This window comes from Tachypleus tridentatus, chromosome 13 (assembly GCF_004210375.1).
Source record: "Tachypleus tridentatus isolate NWPU-2018 chromosome 13, ASM421037v1, whole genome shotgun sequence".
Classification (NCBI taxonomy): domain Eukaryota; kingdom Metazoa; phylum Arthropoda; class Merostomata; order Xiphosura; family Limulidae; genus Tachypleus; species Tachypleus tridentatus.
Window position 1 is genome coordinate 39189293 of NC_134837.1, and position 21600 is coordinate 39210892.

Here is a 21600-nt window from a genome sequence, read left to right on the forward strand (position 1 = left end):
GTGTTTCTAAGTATTAACGTATAGATAATCAATACAACTAATGTTTACAAAAACTTACAGTCTTCAATACGTTACTTGAATTCGTTGGACTAGAGCACACACTACAGTATATTGATATTGTGGCATCTTTACTGCTACCCACCTGAAAACTTTTGATATCAATATACTGGAGAGCATACACTACAATATATTGATATTAAAGTTTTCATGCACGTGGCAGTAACTATTCCACACTAAAATCAAGTGTTAATTCCAAGATTCTTTCTATTACACAGAAATTAAAGAAAGAGTTGACCAGTTCTGGATTTTAAGAGCATTTATATTAGTATGTGAGACAGTACGAGTTTACAGATATTTGGAATTAAACAATACGTAGTAATACATTATTTGATACGGCCAGCATGGCCAGGTGGCTAAGGCACTCGACTCGTACATTATAACGCTCTCACGCCTGAAAGGGAGACCATGTTTGGTGTGACTGGGATTCGAGCATGCGACCCTCAGATTACAAGTCGAATGCTCTAACCACCTATTCATGTTGGGCTTGCTAATAAAATTTAACAAATTTGTTAACAAATTCATAAAGAAATTTAGTGTATGTTAATAAGCTTAAACTATTAGTTTTATCCTTAAAGTTCTGCAGGTAGAAACTTCTAGATAACCCATTATTTCTTTTTTAAAAAATCTTTGTCCAATAAAACGTTTTTAGCCGCGACATAGCGGCTCATAAAATGACTCTTAATTTGTTTTATTTTGGTTTTTTTTCAAGTACATACTTTTAGCTCATAACTCCATTTCTTGACTGATTTAAAATCTAATTACAACCGCGGCTAATGAGGATTCCTTCTTGTTTAGTGTAGGAAGATGCCTTAACTTGACACAGATGAAGGATTTTAGCCTTAGTATCGGCTATATAGGCCTGGCTCTTCGTAGTGATAACAACACTTTAGTTTTTAATACTGTTGGAGGTACTAAAACATTTACTTGACAACAGTCATCAGGACAGAATAATGACAGTCCATTTATTGTAAGGTTTTACTATTGTTCACTGCCACCATTGTGAACTGATCGTGATGATTTTACATAATTCAGAAAATAGCTTTGTTGCAACAAAGTAATACTACATGAATTTGTCTTCTAAGCAACGTTTCTTTGTTCTGTTTATTCCTATATCAATATTGTAAATCCCTTAACGAAGTAAGTAGGTATGAAATAAACCATTATGACGCCAGAAGCGTGAGATATCAGTAGGTATAGGCGTCATTTTTATAACCATTAAATGATAATTGTCTCGAAAGACTGGAATTCATGACAGTTGACCAATTGCAAACACGATCAAAATCTTACGTTGATAAAGATGTGCATGTTTTCCCATGTGTATGTAACCACTTAGCTCGGATAATTAGGTCATCATTTTTCTCTTAAAAACAAAATGTTCTTTGATATCGTATTATAAAGGAGCTTACGCACACGCACCAAAAGGGTCATGTTCAATGGTCAGTGATGTCGAGAAAACCCACTTGTAGAGAAATATACGAGGGCTGTTCAAAAAATACGCGGACTGTTTGAATTGCGCGGCTCCAGTTGGTTCTAGGGTAATCCGCTTGGTGTCGCTAGGTTCGCACATATCAGCAGATTACGACGCCATTTCCCGATTGCAAATATCTTCATTTGTGTATCAGTTACGCGGTTTTAAGTGAAGTGCGATTTTTTCGTTTGGCGGATTTCAGAATGAATGACCTGAAGAAGCAACGACTTGCTGTGAAATTTTGTGATAAACTTGGAAAATCTGCGACTGAAACTTTTGCGATGCTTAACACGGCTTACGGTGATGTTGCTATGAAGCGTACGGCATGTTTCAAGTGGCATGAACCTTTTAAGGATGGTCGACAGTCCATTGAAGATGATGAGCGTCCTAAACGTCCTTCCACGTCAACTGACGACTCACACGTCGACAAAATCAACACCCTGGTGTAAGCAAATCGACGTCTGACTGTCAGAGAGCTTGCTGAAGAGTGTGGGATATCAGTTGGATCTTGTTACGAGATTTTGACCGAAAAATTGAAGATGCACCGCGTTGCTGCGAAATTTGTGCCTCAAAACTCGTGAGTTTTTGGCCAAACACTCGATCACTGTTCTTCTCCACCCCTACTCACCTGACCTTGCTCCTTGCGATTTTTTCTTGTTCCCCAAACTCAAAAGACCCTTGAAAGGAAGAAGATTTGAGACGATTCCCGAGATTAAGGCAAATGCGACAAAGGAGCTGGAGGACATTACAAAAGAAGCGTACCAGGACTGTTTCAACAAATGGAAGCACCATTGGGATAAATGTGTGCGTTGGAGAGGAGAGTACTTTGAAGGGGTCCCAGACCTGTAACTTCTAAATAAAATACATTTTGTTTTATGACGTCAGTCCGCGTATTTTTTGAACAGACCTCGTATATGCAAAAACGGCTCGTTTGGGTTGAGAAAATATTTTACATAGATGACCGAAGAAGGTCGGAACGTTGTTCGCACTTCTATGTAAAATATTTTCTCAACCCAAACGAGCCGTTTTTGCATATACATGTTCAATGGTGCTGATTTGAACGTCGATTAAAGGTGTCGAAAACATTTTACGAATATTATGACTATGGAACTTTTAGATGAATATGAAAATGAACCAGTCATGACAGATTATTATTCCCAAACTACTAATCGTCATTATTCCATGTTAATTATTATACATTAGCAGTTTATTCGTTTGGCCTATGATCGGCAAGACACATGTTTCTGGATGACCCACAAAATGGCTGAATATCAAATAATGTGTAAAATGAAAAGATCGATTGAGAATCGGAAGGACTAGAAGACCATGATTTCCTAGTATCGGATCAAAGAGGAACCAAGAATAGATTTCATTGACTAATCTAATTTTCTAATAAAAAAAATACATCGATGAGGGTCAGCTCATAACCTGATGATTGCGAGCTCGAATCCACATGCTCGCCCTTCCAACTGTAGGGGCGTTATGTTTCATAACCTCTCAGTTTTATAGATTAAACAGCGAGCGTTCTCGGTACCTCACTCCACGTTTCATATTATCACGAACAAAACTAGTTCAAACTTACTTTTATTTCAACTTGTTGAAATTATGAAACCACCCCTATTGATTATACTGAGCTATAAAGCCTAAATCTATTGTTAATACGAGCCTGAAAATACATAAAACGTTAATCCTATGGTCGTTTGCGATGTGCTGCAATAAAATTATTCCGACTTTCTTCGCTGAATCAAATATAAAGCAACCTTTTCAACAACCAAAATTTACGGTGTCGAACCACCGCTGATCCTCCTTAGTTAATGTTCATAAATACTTATGCTTTCCATGCTATAATGTTTTAATTTTGATAAAACAATTAACAATTAAATATAAAAGGATCCGCTCTGAAATTTTAAACTTTTAATCAATGTGGATATTTAATAAAGGTGATTGAAGTACCGAATGTATAATATAGTAAATATGTGATTTAGTATAAAATATCGTAGCTTTGTTTGTTTGTTTGTTTTGGAATTTCGCACAAAGCTACTCGAGGGCTATCTGTGCTAGCCGTCCCTAATTTAGCAGTGTAAGACTAGAGGGAAGGCAGCTAGTCATCACCACCCACCGCCAACTCTTGGGCTACTTTTTTACCAACGAATAGTGGGATTGACCGTCACATTATACGCCCCCACAGCTGGGAGGGCGAGCATGTTTAGCGCGACGCGGGCGCGAACCCGCGACCCTCGGATTACGAGTCGCACGCCTTACGCGCTTGGCCATGCCAGGCCAAATATCGTAGCAACTTACCTTGTTATTTGATAAAACAAATTCTTATTTTAAAATATTTGATATTGAGTAATTGTTTTGCTACTCAAATATTTTTATTGCTGTCACACCAACATACACCTTGATTTGAACCCTCCAGTGGCTCAGCGGAATGTCTGCGGGCTTACAACGCTAAAAACCGGGTTTCGATACCCGAGGTGGGCAGAGCACAGATGGCCTATTGTGTAGCTTTGTGCTTAATTCAAAACAACAACAACCTTGATTTGATTTGCAATAAGTTTATTTTCCGGTGCACCACCTAGTGGCATTGCAGTATGTTTGCAGACGTGCAACGCTAGAAACAAACAAATAAATTTCCCGGTGGGATTAGAGATAAGTGTTGATTACCTTAAATGAAATATTTATTTTAAAAACATAAATTCTGGCGCAGTAACTTTCATAAATAATCTACAATATCAAGTAACACGTCTAATTTAAACCATATGCCGTACTAAATTATAATAATAAATGGAATATTTGTTTCAAAACGTAAATCCTGGTACAGCAATCTTCATAATTAACCTCACGTTTGTGAAAACAAAGAGGCCAACATCATGTAACATGTCCAGTTTAAGTTATACTTCATATACTTTAGTTGTTTACAAATGTAGGCCTAACTTTTCGGCATTTTAATGTCTTTTACGTGGTAAACTTTTTTTTTTTTCAAACATATTTATACCAATAGAAAGTTTTTAAAAAAATGGTATTATTTGCGATTGCTAACACAATAAGATTCTTTTCAAACGCCTGTGTTTTTTAGCCAATTCTAGTACAACCAGTCAATGAGAGGTTAATTGGAGTAAAAAATGCGTTATTTTTTATTGTTGCACTTAAAAAAAGGAAATGATATCATACTAAGAAATGAAAAAAATATGTTTTTAGAATGACTAAAAGAATCACTGTACAGTGTAAAGTTTGTCTTCTTTTTATGTTAGCAAAACGGATACTGTTGGACCTTGAAGGAAACCTTTTTTAAGCTTGAAACATGTAATAATCGTTAGACATTCCACCTTTTTTTCAGGAAATATTTTACCCGGTTGTTATAAAAAGTAGGAAAGTGACTTCATTCACAAGTTGAGAGGCCACAAAACGGAACATTGTAAAGTTTTTTTTTTTAACATACACATATGCCTTGAAACTCGGGAATTTTATTCATTTTTTTACTTATTGCTTGGTATACTTTAGACCGCCAAAGCATTATCAAGCACAAAAAATAGAACAGAACAAGCAACAACGAATTGTGTTTTTAAAATGATTGTTAAAAATATGCTAGTTGCAGAGTCTTAAGTTTATTCCCGCCTTTTTCATTGACTGATACTACAATCTATTGCCATAATCTCGAACCCAGGCGTCTCGATCAAAACCCATACTCAGTTGAGTACGCTCGTAATGTCGTTTGCTTAAATAATCTCAAAGACGTTGTGTCAAGGTCCAAAAGAAGACACATTGTCGCATAAGCCTTTTTTCTTGTTGTTGTTGATTGTTTCCTAGAGGTCTCTGCGAAATACTTCTGATAACAAGATCAAAGACAAATACTTCTAACTAGAAAGACGGGAACAAACAAGAAGCAGTCACGGTTTCTATGGTGCAAAAATGTGTTCGGCTTGAAAAATGTTTCATGAGTTTTACAAAGCTTTATAGCAAAACTGATTTCTTTAGAATCTATAATGTGTACCATGGAATATTATAATTAATTATATGGATTTTCACTGTTTTTTTAGTCCATTTCTATCCACGAGCTCCGTCATCATTATTATGGAAAATACGTTAGAAAAGTTCGAAACGTATTAAACATATAAAGTTGTATAAGAATAAATATTTCGTATAAGTTAATTATACATATGATAAAATAAAATATTGATAATACTATACCTATTTCGTTGTTTAATTATATAATGAATGCTCATTTCTAATTAAAGTCAACTACTTACGTAGATCATAGCTACAAATAAACACGTTAGTGAAACTCGCTAATTAATTATGTACTGTTGTTACTTATCATATTATAATACGTTTTTCTTTCACGAGTTGATAATGAAATAACTTAGTTCGTCAAAATAAATGAAAAATCTATAATATTTGGGCGGCCATGTTCGTTAAAAATGTTTGTCGTTTATAAACACTTACGAATCATAAGATGGACGTAAAAATTGGTCTACCATGGCCGAGTGGTTAGGGCACTCGACTCATAACCTGAGGGTAGCGGGTTCGAGTTCTCGTCACACTAAATATACTCGCCCATTTCAGCGGTGCTTGCGATATAATTTGACGGTCAATCCCACTATTCGTTGCTAAAAGAGTAGCCCAATAGTTGGCTGAGGACTGTGATGACTTTCCCTTTCACTGCTAAGTTAGGGACCGTTAGCGCAGATATCCCTCGTGTAGCTTTGCGCGAAATTTAATAGACAAAGACATATAAAAACTAAGGGGATCGGTTTATCACATCTCCTAAAAATGAATTAGATAAGTATTTAGAATCATCTCTACTACTGAATTATTGAAGCTGGTCCTTATAGCTAGAGTCCCCTCAGTGGCACACCAGTAGGTCTTCTCCATCACCTGGTAAAAAGAAACAGTCCTCTGCCTGTTTTGTTCCTGGACTGATATATATTTTTTTTAAATCTTGGGGACCACAATGGGTTCCATACACTATATTTCCACTTCCATTAACAATTATGTGGCCATTTAAAGGACATTCTGAAGTATGACCGTGAATATTACTTCACCAAATGTGAACAGATTATACGTCGTTCTTAAGGCGTCAAAACATGCAATATGTAGAGTGTTTATCGTTGACGATTTTAATGAATATATTCCTAATTGTGTTAATATGAAACGTTGTATTTTAATTCATTGCTAGAACTTGAATAAGGTAAACAACAGACAAATGTTTGAAAGGAATGTTGAATCTGACCGGAAATTAATAGTGGACAAGTTAAAGGAGTTAAATTTTAACTATATTAACAGACCCTTGAAACACGGTGAAGAGTTCTGTTAACATAATGTATTGACGACCTTTAGGTTTATTCTGTTAAGAGCGAAAGCTCGAGACAAATAGAACGAGTTAATGTGATGGAATTAGTTCAGGACGAACATATCTTTTATTGGCAATATACATGTTTCGTGAGATTTTAATGCTGATAACCATAAATCACAAGTAATACGCAAAGTAGGCTTAGCTTTAACAACAACACCAAAACAGGTTGATTATTCATTAAAGGAAAACTCCTCGTTTGTACTTTATTTTCTTTTTTCTATACAAATGCATGAAACTTTGTCACGTCATCAATAAAATAAACTAGCTGTCTCAGGCTGTATCTCAATGCCTCGTTTGAATATATCACCAGAAGACGCCATTTTTAAGCTATAGTGAATGTAATAGAACTTTGAACTCTAGACATATTAATAAACATGCGTCAACGTATAAACATAAATCTCCGCTGTAATTAGAAGAAGTAATTATAATTTGTACATATGAGACTTTGACTTTGAAGGCTATCGTTTCCAGCCACACTGATTTTTCCTTCCGGTATACCTTCAAATTACTTTGTTTGGAAATGTGAAACGTTTTCGTCATTGCAGTTTTGTATCTCACATAAACTTTAGGGAAGAAGGAGGTAATCAACGTGTTGCTATTTGCCTCTATCTAAAGTTCCTTAACGAAAAATATCCGCTATTTATACCTCGGTTAACTCAGTGTCAGGTTTATAATGTCCTGAAAATGAGCCATGTTTTACTAATAATACCACTGAGAAAGTTATTTATTTGCTATTTGCCTCTATCTAAAGTTCCTTAACGAAAAATATCCGCTATTTATACCTCGGTTAACTCAGTGTCAGGTTTATAATGTCCTGAAAATGAGCCATGTTTTACTAATATATAATAATAATACCACTGAGAAAGTTATTTATTTGCTATTTGCCTTTATCTAAAGTTCCTTAACGAATAATATCCGCTATCTATACCTCGGTTAACACAGTGTCAGGTTTATAATGTCCTGAAAATGAGCCATATTTTACTAATAAAACCACTGAGAAATTTATTTATATTATATTTTTTATTTGAAACAGCTCGACTCGCATTATGGATAAAAACTACATTACTAATTTTAAATTTAAAATATTCATATTTTTATAAAGTTTACCTCTTTTTAAGCACAAAGCTGACCAATGGGCAGTGTATACTTTTCTCACCACAATCATTGAAACTTCATTTTCAGTGTTATAAGTTCTCGGACCTACTGCAGATCCGTCAAACGGATTTTTATGAGGCACTCCAAACATTTCGCCACGTTTTACACCAGTTTCATCTAATTGCTTTTTGTTGTGTTTTTTTTTTTTTTTTCAAATAAGGTAAAATAAAAACGGATCAATTAATAAAGAAGCTCAAAGTAATATATAAAAATAATTCACATGATTTTTCTTAGCAAACTAATTCTTCCTCATAATTTATGTATTTGTTTGTTGGGAATATTGCGCAAAGCTACACGAGGGCTATCTGCGCTAACTGTTCCTAATTTAATAGTGCAAAGGAAGACAGCTAGTCACTGCCAATTCGTGGGCTACCCTTTTACCAACGAACAGTGAGATAGAACGTCACTTATAATGCTCCCCACCGCTGAAAGGGCGAGCATGATTGATGGGAAAGGGATTCGAACTCGCAACCCGCAAATTGGGAATGAGAACCCTAACCATCTGGCCATGCCAGTTCCTTCATGAAAGAACCGCGATTTTACAGAAGTTTTCTTTTCGATAAAGAGAAGTTCTAAAACTTATTGCTGCAAGAAAGGTGAATAACACAAAAGATAGGTTTTTAGAGAAAGTTTAATTATATGATTTTCAACGTTTGTAACCAGAAGTCTTCGTTTTTATAAAGAGGTATTTAGCAACATAAAAGTTCTTTGAAAATATAAATATTACATGAAATATTAGCTAAGAATCAAATGATAACAGTTTGAATATCATATAAGTTAAATATCAAAGCTAATGCGAAAACTAACATTCCATTTTGTAACCGTGATAAATATACGGTATACTATCATTTTATTTAAAATATATGTGACCAATCAAATTTAATAATTAGGAATTCTCGTAAAATAACAAATGAAGATCACTTTGAAATATTACTGAGATCAGAGACGTATTATTTGAGATAATATGATGAACGATATTTGTGGTCTTTGAGTTTAGAATAAACTTGTTGAAATCTGTTAAGCCTTGTTACACAAAATGCTGCCAATGAAATATGGCAATCAGTTTTACTTGTGTCACGAGTGTTTAATGTTGAACGGAAAACAAAACCAAGGGTGAGTATCAAACGAAAAATTCGGAAGAGCTTCCACATTTGATAAGATAACGCTTACATTTAAAGAGGCGAAAACAATACCAACAACCCCCTTGACCAATTTCCTGGGGTAATCAACACATATCGTACATTCATTAATGTTGTTATCAAACAACGCTTCATCAACAACTGAAAGCTTAATAGGACGTAAAATTAACACAAAAGATATTTTTGTCAATTATCATTTCCTTTAAACCGTGGCTGATAAGGAAGCTGGAAAACGAAATACGTAGGATAATTACGATTGGAGAAAACGATTACAGATGATTATAAGAAGCATTAACGTAAAACATATAGGAAGTAGCAGCAGACATGTAAATACATAAATAGAAATTGGTATGTAAAAAGACATAAAATTAATTAAGAATGATTAGAAGTTCGCTACAATTTTCATTAAAAGCGGCACTAATAGATGAAACATGTGACACAATGCATCATAAACCTATATAGTGTATGACGTTAAGAATATTACAAGTCTTATAATAAATTTCAAATGTCAGAATTGTTCAATACCTTATATATAAAACAAGGCACAATTTATACATAACATAGCACACAACATGATTTCATATTCACGACGGAAATATTTTACCACACAAATCTCATCGGTAACAAAATGTAATAAAAGCCAATAGGAACATTTTTTTTTTTTTTCAAAACAAACAACGTAGTATTTGTCAAAACGAACTGCCTCAGAATGGGTGATTTATAAATCTCAACTTACATGAAATGAGAATGTGAACATTGTAGTCGTGTACTTTAGCAGTTAGTCATATCGCCTGCATGGTTCGTTCAAGTTTATTCTTTCTTATAATTACTGAAAGCAAAAGCTCCTGGTGGATTAGCAGACTTATAACACTAAATCTTTGGGCGCGATTCCTCTCTTTGAACACGGATCGGTTAACCTGTTGTGTAACCATGCGCTAAAAGAAATAAACCAATCTTTTGTCAGGTTACTGAGATATTTAGATGTTACTGTAGGACAAAGCCGCAATTAAATACCTTACATCAAATTTAGCCGGCAGGGGGCGTATTATTTTATTTTCCGACAGATGTCCATTTTATCTTTTTTATTATTATTATAATTTGCTATTCTAATATGAAACTAAGACATATAGACTACACATACTAATTTTCCAGTTTTCTGATACAATTTTATCAGTTAATTAGAAACATACAGAAAGTTAGTTTGTAGCGTGTAGTTCTGAATTCATGAGTCCAACAAGATGGTTAAATATTTTGCTCTTTTTCTATTGAAGCCCGGCATGGCCAAGCGCGTTAAGGCGTGCGACTCGTAATCTGAGGGTCGCGGGTTCGCATTCCCGTCACATCAAACATGCTCGCCCTTTCAGCCGTGGGGGCGTTATAATGTGACGGTCAATCCCCACTATTCGTTGGTAAAAGAGTAGCCCAAGAGTTGGCGGTAGGTGGTGATAACTAGCTGCCTTCCCTATAGTCTTACACTGCTAAATTAGGGACGGCTAGCACAAATAGCCCTCGAGTAGCTTTGTGCGAAATTCCAAAACAAACAAACGAACAAAAAAGTATTTTTCCACTGAACATCAAGTGAAACATTTATCGCTTGACTAATATTGTACGAAACTTTAAAAATATATTTTTGTTTGTTACATGATTTATATTAAAATAATCTGATTAAAGTAATCAAAGATATGTACAGAAAATATTTTTGTTTTCTATAAGTTGATGACATAAGCACACCATGATCCGCATTTTTATGTTTGGTTTGTTTGTCTTGAATTTCGCGCAAAACTAATCGAGGGTTATCTGCGCTAGCCGTCCCTAAGTTAGCAGTGTTACACTAAAAGAAAGACAGCTAGTCATCACCACCCACCGCCAACTCTTGGGCTACTCTTTCACCAACGAATAGTGGGATTGACCGTAAAATAATAACGCCCCCACGGCTGAAAGGGCAAGCATGTTTGGTGTGACGGGTATTCGAACCCACAACCTTCAGGTTACGCCTGGAGTGCCTTAACCACCTGACTATGCCATCCGTTTTTGTGGTTAATTGTAATTTACACCAATATTAAATTGTTATTTTTCAATCCATATATAATAGAAATATTCTCTTCTCTGGCGATCCAGCGTTAATTCATAGGGTTTACAACGCTAAAAATCGGGTTTTGGATATTCGTGGAGGACAGAATACAAACAGCCTCTTGTGTAGTTTTGTGCTTTACAATGAACAAAGGAACTTAAAATATTTAAAAACTGGATATAATATTTTATTTTAAAATATCTTTGATTCTTTATATATATATGTATATATGGTGGCCCAAAAGTAGGTATGCAGTGGATAAGTGTTGATGAATTTAAAGTAATTGAATTAAAATTAAAGTATAGAATTGATAATTTATTTAACGGCATTTTACACATGACATTAAATTATGGGCAAGTTAGTTTAAGTTAATCCCGCAGGTGTTCACACAATCCTGTCGTCTGTCTGTCTGACATTTCTGCAAACTTTCTAACACGTGTCTGTCTCTTCATTGAGTTCTGTAAATGCGTCTGGGTCGTGCCTTTTCATTTCGTCAACATTACGTGATTTTCTACTGTACACTTTGTCCTTGAGTACTCCCCAGAAGATAAACTCCATATACAACTGTCTACCTATATTTGGGCTTCTCTGTATATTTAAGCAGAAAATTAGAAAATAAAATGTCCTTATGTGGGAAACGCGCCTTCGTTGACTAATCAAAGCGTTGTACAGAAGAACCGGTACACTGTGCTGCCATCTAGTAGTAAGTACTAATCACGTAACCCTTTAGGGACGTCACATCTTTTTGTGATGTTAATGAACTACGTTCCGTAGCTGTACAATTATCGTTCACGGAAGTAATACCGAATGAAGGTATTATGTATTTTGTGTAACTTTCTCAAACGTATACCACTACTTATTTCACAAACAACTAAACCAGTTATTGTAAGATAATTAAAATCGAACGCCGGAAGCAGTGACTCTCACTTATAGCTTTTGAAGATTGTTTGTTTGTTTGTTTTTTAATTTCGCTCAAAGCTACACGAGGGCTATCTGCCCCTAATTTAGCAGTGCGAGACAAGATGGAAAACAGCTAGTCATTACCACCCACCGCGAACTCTTGGGCTACTCTTTTACCAATGAATAGTGGGATTGACCGTAACGTTATAACGTACCCACGGCTGAAAGAGCGAGCATGTATGGTGCGATGGGGATTCGAACCCGCGACCCTCAGATTACGAGTCGAGTGCCTTAACCACCTGGCCATGCCGGGCCGAAGCTTTTAAAGAAACTTGTTTTAATTTTGTATTACTGTGTTACTGTAGCATTACTGATTCTCAAAGGAAACTGTTAAAACAGACTACCTATACATACATATATACATTTTGCTGGGCTAGGCCATACGCTGGAAACCGTAAACGAATGTTGCCAAGAACATGTAAATGGACACTTAACTTTGTATTCTAAAGAAATCAAAGCTCATCACTTCTCAAAATCATATTTTGTAGTTCGTTCTCTTTACAAGACTTGTTCTTTAGATTACAACACAAGAAGTAGGTAGAAGTTATAATACACACATTACATCAAACATTAAATGTCTTTATAAGTGTCACAAGACTTTGAAACTTTTTATAATATGGAGAAATTATCTGAACTGCTATTTGCCCTTTATTTAAACAGTTTGTTCGTTTGTTTTGGACTTTCGGACAAAGCTACACATTAAATATCTACGTTAGTTGTCCCTAATTTTGAACTAGAAAAAAGACATGAACTTAACTGGAATCACCGCCTATTCTACTGTAATCAAAATTCCGGATTTGGTCTTCATTCTTAGAACGTCTCCACGGCTCTAAATGCAGAGAGCCATTTTTTGTTTTGTTTTTCCTGGCAGCGTGACCACAGTCATAGACTCTCATATCCATAGTCTGGTATTCTATTCATTAGGTCATACAAGGCCCTTGCTTAAACGTAATTTCACTATTAAGACAACAATCAGTTTGTTTCTTTGGAATTAATCACGGGCCCGGCATGGCCAAGCGTGTTAAGGCATTCGACTCGTAATCCGAGGGTTGCGGGTTCAAATCTCGGTCGCACCAAACATGCTCGCCCTTTCAGCCGTGGAGGCGTTATAGTGTGACAGTCAATCTCACTATTCGTTGGTAAAAAAGTATCCCAAAAGTTGGCGGTGGATGGTGATGACAAGTTGCCATCCCTCTAGTCTTACACTGCTAAATTAGGGACGACTAGCTCAGATAGCCCTCGAGTAGCTTTGTGCGAAATTAAAAACAAACCAAACCAATAATCCTCATTGGACGACACATCGACAAACGCACACAGGAAACAACAACAAATAACAGCCCCATCTGAAGAAAGAAAAACAAAATGGAACCTAGCTTAGCGCGAAATTCAAAACAAACAAACAATTATTCACAAAGCTATACAAGGGGCTATCTGTACTCTGTCCAACATGGGTATCGAAGCTTAGTTTCTAGCAGTGTAAGATTGCAGACATACTCTTGAGCCAGAGAAGGGCTAAAACAAAGATGCACATTGGGCTGTATCGATTGTACCCACCACGAGTATCCAAACTCTGATTTCAGAAGTATGAACATTCAGACTTATAGCTGAGCTACTGATGGGGACCTAAAATGTTATTACATTTTAAGATGCTATTAAACGATAACCTTATTTTTGTATTACAATTACGATTTGTTTTAAACGATGGAGAAACAACTAAAATTACAATTAAAAAGTAAGCGGGACAATTACAGAACGATAAACTAATTGAACTGTTTGTTTCTTTCTCATTTCTTTTGACAAAAATTCATAATGAAGATTTACAAACAACTGCTGAAACACGACTGATATTTAATGTCAAATACAGCTAACACAAACAGGATACATGGAATCTATTTTTTTTTTCTATCTATGCATAGTGTCAAGGTATAAGCGATTCAGAAGATTTGTTCTATTCTGCGGGTTTAACTTTTCTTCGAGCACTTTCAACTGTTTAGCGAAACGTCTAATACACTGTTGAGAAAAACAACCTACACATTGTCTCCTTTAGACCAATCACAAGCGGGCGTTACACTTCAGCTTTTATTTGCTTACGAATGATTTAATTTTGTTACAAACCATCGAATGGCCATGCCTTTAGATATTTTTAGAAATATTTTTGCTTTTGTGGAAAGAATAAGCAAACAATGTATGTAAATAATTCAAGAGTTCTCTTCACTTTTTTGAAATGTCCATTACTAGTTTCAGTTCTGGCTAGCTCTACAATATTTATTCAGTGTGTTGAACCCGTTTTAGTTCCGTCAAGCTTTAGACCTTTTTTTATTAATTTTGTTGAAATGTCTAAGACAAGTTTTAGTTCTTTAGTTCTGAATAGTTTTAAGTTCTTCAATTAGCTTAAACAGTTAGGACAACGTTCAGTTCTGCTTTTTCTAAAACTTCCTGTCGTTTGCTAAAAATATTGGAATAGATTTCTTTCCAGCGAGCTATAGAAATTTTCGTAGTTTCTTGAAACTTCGGGGGTTAGTTTGAGTTACGGAATTTCGGATCTTTCATCAGTTTCTTGAAATGTCTAGCACTAGTTTCAGTTCTTGTTAGTTATAGATTATGATTTTGTTTTATTTGTTATTTAGCATAGTACTACACAATGGACTATCTTTGTTCTGCTTACTGCAGGTATCGAAACCTAATTTTTTAGTTATAAGTCCTTAGACTTGCCGTTTGCTTCTAGAAGTCTTTCATTTTGTGTAATCGTCGCTTTTTAGCTCTGACGAGTTTTAAAACATTTTTGAAACATCTGGGACGAGTTTTAGATAACTTTTTCACCACAGAATTAGAGTTGATAGGTTTAGCAGATGTTCAGATTATGAACACGTTAGGTCTAGTGTCAACAGTAATGTCTTAACCTAGTTTCTGGTCATTCATATTATTTTTAATATATTTGATCAATTATGTTAGAATTTTTCAGAAGATGAACTGTAAAAGCTTAACTATTTAGTTTAGCTGTTTCGAACAGCTTGTAATTCTGAGACGTTAAAATTTCTCAAATTAAGCAGAATTAATTTTGTAACTTACACTCATTCATATACTTTGATATCGATATCCTTATAGGCATTTTTATTATTTCAGCTTTTATGAAAATTATAACTTAATATTTATCTATGTCAATTTAAACTTTAATTTTATGTGGTAATAAACAGTTAATTATGTTATAAAACTTGTACCCATTTTTTTATTTTTCAAAAAATACAATATCGCTTTGATAAAGTAGTGTCAGAATTCTCTCTCACGAGATAAAACAGATATTTGGAACAAAGCGTGCACTGAACATACTCATTTGAAATCCATGCTTTCATATTATTAACCTTCCGTGGAATTAATTGAATGCACTTGTTGTTGGCCGCTTGTTTGATTATTGTCGTGACACGAAATGGGTATCTTTTGCTACAACGATCCTATTATTATTATTATTGCACATGACAGCAGCGAATCGTCGCATCAAAGCCTGAACTATCATGAATAAATTGGATATACTATTTTCTAGCTAACTTACAGTGTTCAACTTTGAAATTAGTGAAATTCACAAGTGTTAGAGGTACATAATACCAAGAGGGCAAACGTTTTTCAAACTAAGTTAAAATCACGATCTTTAACGACACTAAGGACAGGTTGTTCGTTATACCCACCTGAGCGGACTTGTGATTACGACAGTCAGGTTATCTTTGCTGCTTAATAAACTACAATATAGTAAAGAATAACAAAACCTGAAACGTGACGACTCTAGCAGTTCTTGAAGGTACTTGTTTGAGGGGTTTCAGACACCTATTAAAATATCATTAAGGAATTTGTTACTGGTTTGTGCTTATTTCTCATCATCTCAACAGGTTTCTCCGGTTTCTTATTTAGGATTTCTTTATTTTTATTTCTTTTTGGTGCATAGTTAAATTGATGGCCTCAATGTTCCACGTACCGAGGTGTATATACACGATATGATAACCAACAAGAGTATAGTATACTTACTGATAAGATGTTGATAACACTAGTGTGACAAGCCTTGTCCTGTCCCGAAGTCATCGCTGTTCACCTTTGCCCTGTTGTTGTTCTCAAACGATGTCGTAACCGTTAGATCGGGCCTTTTTCTGATACCACTTCGAGAGGTTATATCTACAATGGCTTTAGTTCAAAGATAGTTGGTTCCAGAGTGTCGGTGAAAGTTTGTCAAGCTTTCATTCAATCTGTTTTAGTCTTAATGCCATGTCTCGTTCTTTGGACATGAATAGAGAGCCTGTGAGTTGAACCTTCGGGAGTTTGTTTTTCTTTTATTTATAAAACTAAACCAAATATTCACGAAAACCTCAAAGGCTTTGCAAAGTATCTTCAGCGCCAATATGAAATTATTTTAGCGAAATGTTCTGAGCTTCTCGACCCGGATAGAAGAGCAGACATCATAATCTAATGAAACAATAAAAGACGAGGTATCTTAAGTTTAAACAGTCTTAAACTTATCTTCAAACACGTAAGATTAAGACTAGTAGTAAACTTTGACTAAAAGCAATTTTCTGAGTCAGTTTAACAATTTTAGAAAGGTCCCAGTTGTGGATTTTCTCGTAAGGTATCTGAAACGCTTATGTTTTAAAGTTCTGTCAGTTTGCAGCTACTTACTTGTAACACCATGGTGATAGGAGCTTAGAGGAGGCTACCTGCCTACTAAAATATAACTCTTAACATCTAGGTTATACCTCGAGACCAAGTAACGTGGGCAACACTACACTCCGCACTATCTCTGCTTCATCTACTTGTAGGCCTGGCAGTTGGGCTCTATCCCCGCCCTATCGCTAATCGTTGTAACGCGCATGCGTGGCAAATTGCCCATTACAAACTTCTGTAAAGTGCAGGGCAATAGAAATCTGACGTACAATCGATCTGTTCCAAAACATTATCTCTCCAATGACTGAGAGACAAAGACAATTTATATGTCAAAAGCACATTTCGTGTTGGAATACACAACACACCCGACTTGTTCGTAAGTAGACATCTGCATTTATAAGCGCGTGGTAAAAAAGGACTTTTCTTCAACCGAGTTTTCAAGAAATCATAAGATACTAAAAAGGCAGTGATGTCTCAGGAAACACTTTGTCAGATCTTAATTCGGACTACAGATTTATGAAAAATAATTAAATAAATGGGCGCATTATTCTGAGATAAGACATCAGATTCGAAAAACAACAATGGTTACTTTAAAGTAAAAAAAATCTGGTGAAAAATTTAAAGCTAAATAATTAGTAATTATCGATTTAACAAAAATATTAAAATATACTCAACACTGTCTGTGTGTAGTTCCTTTTTTTTCTTTTATATTCTGTTCTCTCTCTCTTTGTACGTGCCCCTCAGTGGCTCAGCGACATGTCTGCGGACTTACAACGCTAAAAACCGGCTTTCGATACCCGTGGTGGGCAGAGCCCATTGTGTAGCTTTGTGCTTAATTCAAAACTATTCTCTATACACATTATGTATCATTAACTAATGAAGCGCTACCTTGACGTGCAAATTAAACAAACATTTTACAGAACTCAGGATATTAATTTTATTATATTTTTAAATTTTCGTATTTCGAGCTTTATCATGCTTTTCTATTTTGAAAAACGACCTACTTTCCTACTTATCCAAAAAGGCTTAAAGTAGATAGCTAGCAAAACAAAATGATCGACATGTAGACAAAGAGACATACCCTTGGATAGGAAGCTTTTTTTTTCCACTTTGGAAGACTGCCGATAGGACGAGAATAAGTAATTCAAATATATCTATAGGCGATCATAAATTAAAAGAATGTTGAAAATATAAATTTTAACTTCTTATATTGACGATGATATGTTGAAATGAGTTTAAAATGGGAACTTTATGAGGAAGATGGTAAAACTTAAAAGTAATCAGATGCCTTACGACGAGTACCACAAGGGTAGCTGACTGAAAGAGGTGTTAAAACTAACCTCATAAAACAAATTTTGTGTAATAATGAATACGAAGGCAAAAATAATAAGTCAAATATTCACTTCTAACGATTGGTTTGTTTTGAATTTCGCTCAAAGCTACACGAAGGCTATCTGCAGTAGCCGTCCCTAATTTAACGGTGTAAGAGTAGAGGAAAGGGAGTTAGTCATCGCCCCCCACCTCAAACTCTTCGGATACTATTTTTACCAGTGAATAGTTGGATTGACTGTCACATTGACCCACTGTCTGAAATGGCGAGCATATTTGGTGTGATGAGGAATTGAACCAACGACCTTCGGATTACGAGTCGAGTGTCTTAACTAGCTGGCCATGCCGGGGCACGCTTTTCAACCACCAGAAATTGCTTTTAAAACAATAAATAGACACTGACGTAAATTTACAAAATGTCGTCAATTTATTATCCTTTGCACCAATCAAAATGTTTGGCATTAATCTTAAACTGCTGTATAGTTTTGAGCACTTAGTAACAAACAAACCTAAACAGCTACGGCTAGTTTATATACGTTGTTGTTGTTGTTTTCAATATCCTTAAACCATTTTACAAAATACTTAAATTACGTTTTTAAATGATATAATTGAACGTTTTAAAGATCAAACAAGATACTGAAAGAATATGTACCTTTCTGTGGCTCTCGTAAAATGGAAAAGCGATTAGGACTAAGATCATATTGGAAAAAAGAAAACAAAAACTTTAATTAAAGGATCCAGGCTGATCAAAAATGGAAAGCCTACTTGCTATTATTCTAGGAACATCTTAAAGACCTTTGTTACTATATTACAAAGTAATATCCGCATTAAGAACAATTTTATCAGTTAATTATTTTAAGAAACAAAAAACAGAAAATTTGATTTATTAGATGTTGTTCTCTGTACCCTGATATTATGCATAGTACAGTTTAGAAGTTGTAGATTGTTATTTAAATTTTACCCAAAGTTGTCACATCTCACCTTCACGCTTGTTATATCTCAAATATATACAAGAACAAATTTCAAAAACTGGCTTCAATTTATAGGACCTTAGTTGTATCCTCTGTTTTGTTTTTTAGAGACATCTGATATTTCACGCAAGTATTTTGAGCCCAAATATACTAACTATTTGAAAATACACCAAAAAAACTATTGTTTTAGTTGTATTAATATAAAGGTTATTTCAGATTCCAATGAGCTTCTAGGACTCCTAGAATAATGTTAATCTAAATAAATAAATGTAATAAAAGAGCGAATGGTTTAGATGTATTAATTATTGCTAAAAATAGTGGTCAGACCACAAATTAATTATAAACCTACTGGTTCCAGACAGTATTTATATCCATAGAGCCAACACAAGTACCTTATAAATATAACAAGTTATATTAGTGATTAACTTACTTGATTTCATACAATGATTAACTTGAACTATAAATCTAGTGATTTCACCAGTGTTTATATTTATACATTAACCAATTTACACATAACAACTTAAATGAATAAGGGACACATTCTTACATATTCCATCATAGATTAAAATATGATTGCCAAATAGTATAAACTAATAAACGGTTTTAGAGGTATGATACGAACAGGTATTGGGTACAGACATACTATATGAAATTGACTTAAGTTGTTGAGCTAATTAAGACATAAACAGCTGGATATTGCTATACAAACGAATAAGAAAAAACACCTCCTTGTTAGATCTATAATATTACAGAAGGGCATTGGACGTCATTGTGACTGTCCGGGTCTGCCAAGACCAAATATTGTTTACAGCATATCACTATACGTCTAAGAGGCTACATTGACAAGCCCATTTGTCAACCACCGCGAGAGACATGCTATCTCCGATAAGAATACAGAATCATGTTGAGGAAGGGGCCGACAGACGGGTTAGTTTATAACAGATCTTCATGCCCCCTTCTGTGCACTTCTCTTCGCGAATCGGTTGCAAAGAGAGGCTACCATTTCAAACTGCTACACCTCCGAATTTGAATTGAAACTGGCGAGTATAAAATAATATGAAAGACTATAATCACTGCATGGTTACTTGTCGTTAACATTTAAATGAAATATGTACGGATGTGCTTGAAGGAGCCTGAAATGTATTATTTTAGTGTACTTCAAAACGGAACAAATAAATTACTTTGTTGGAGTAAAAATGATAAGCAAAACTTACAGTTTGATAAAAAAAATACAGTTATACTAGTCGCGAAAAAGGCGTACAAAAATAGAAATAATGTTCGAATATTCTTACAGAATATCATCTAAACCTGCTTATTTTAATGTTACATTTGAAATGTATATACAACTGTGAAATCACCCTTGTGGTATTTAATTTCCTCTGTAATTGTGAGAATTTCCCTGTTTTTACGAACATACAAATTAATTCTTAGAAATACCAAGTACTTCCTCAATTCTAGGTTTACGATTGTGAATGAACATCATATAAAGGTAAATTACATGTAGATGATTAGACTAGACAATTTAACGTGACTGATTATTTATTTAAAATAAAACAATAAGTCCAGAAGTGCAAGAACCCACTATCCAGTAACGTTTAATCACGAACAGAACCGGAAGTCTCAATATCATCAGCTGACTTTGTTCAACTGGATCTTCTGAATATATATAATGATATAAGTGACAATAAAATGATGGAAAATTTTATCAAATGTAAACTGGAGATTCGCTCTCTGATCTTTGGAAGCATTTTAATAATCGAAATAATAACAAAATCCCAAGTTTACTATAAATTAAACAGAAAAGGGAAATACAAGCTCCTTTCTGCCAGTAATTGTTTCTGTTTATTTCGCTACATAGTTTCTAAGGTTTTGCTTCACTGTGTTTTCATGTATTTTACAATAGCGAGGTTAGAAGTCAGTTTCCATAGACGGAGTATTAAAGTTTGCAATACGACAAGGAAACTACCGAATAATAACAGTGTGTGTTTTTATAGCAAAGCCACACCGGGCTATCTGCTGAATCCGCCGATGGGAATCGAACCGCTGATTTTAGCGTTGTAAATCTGTAGACTTACCGGTGTACAAGATTATTATATGTTACCAATAAAGATATAATGTAGATTCTTCATAAGCCGTCCGGTGGATCCACAGCAACTTTAAGGATTTGCAATGCTAAAATCCGGAAATTAATTCCCAACGACGGTCACATAACCAAATATGTAGCTTTGAGTATCCCTGTCACACCAAACACGCTTGCCCTTTCAGCCATGGAAGCGTTATAATGTGACGGTCAATCCCACTATTCGTTGCTAAAAGAGTAGCCCAAGAGTTGTCGGTGGGTGGTGACGACTAGCTGCCTTTCCTCTAATCTTACACTGCTAAATTAGGGACGGCAAGCGCAGATAGCCCTCGTGTAGCTTTGCGCAAAATTCAAAAACAAGCAAACAACA

General features: G+C 34.9%; 1 pseudogene across 1 annotated transcript in view; it reads right to left on the bottom strand.

The window, feature by feature from the left end:
- Positions 1-16992, bottom strand: part of LOC143241018 (ADAMTS-like protein 1) — a 130790-nt pseudogene extending 113798 nt beyond the window's left edge. The window contains exon 1 of the transcript XR_013022143.1: positions 16224-16992. The product of XR_013022143.1 is annotated as an ADAMTS-like protein 1 (transcript). The remainder of the gene's footprint in view (positions 1-16223) is intronic.
- Between the last annotated feature and the right edge of the window lie 4608 nt (positions 16993-21600).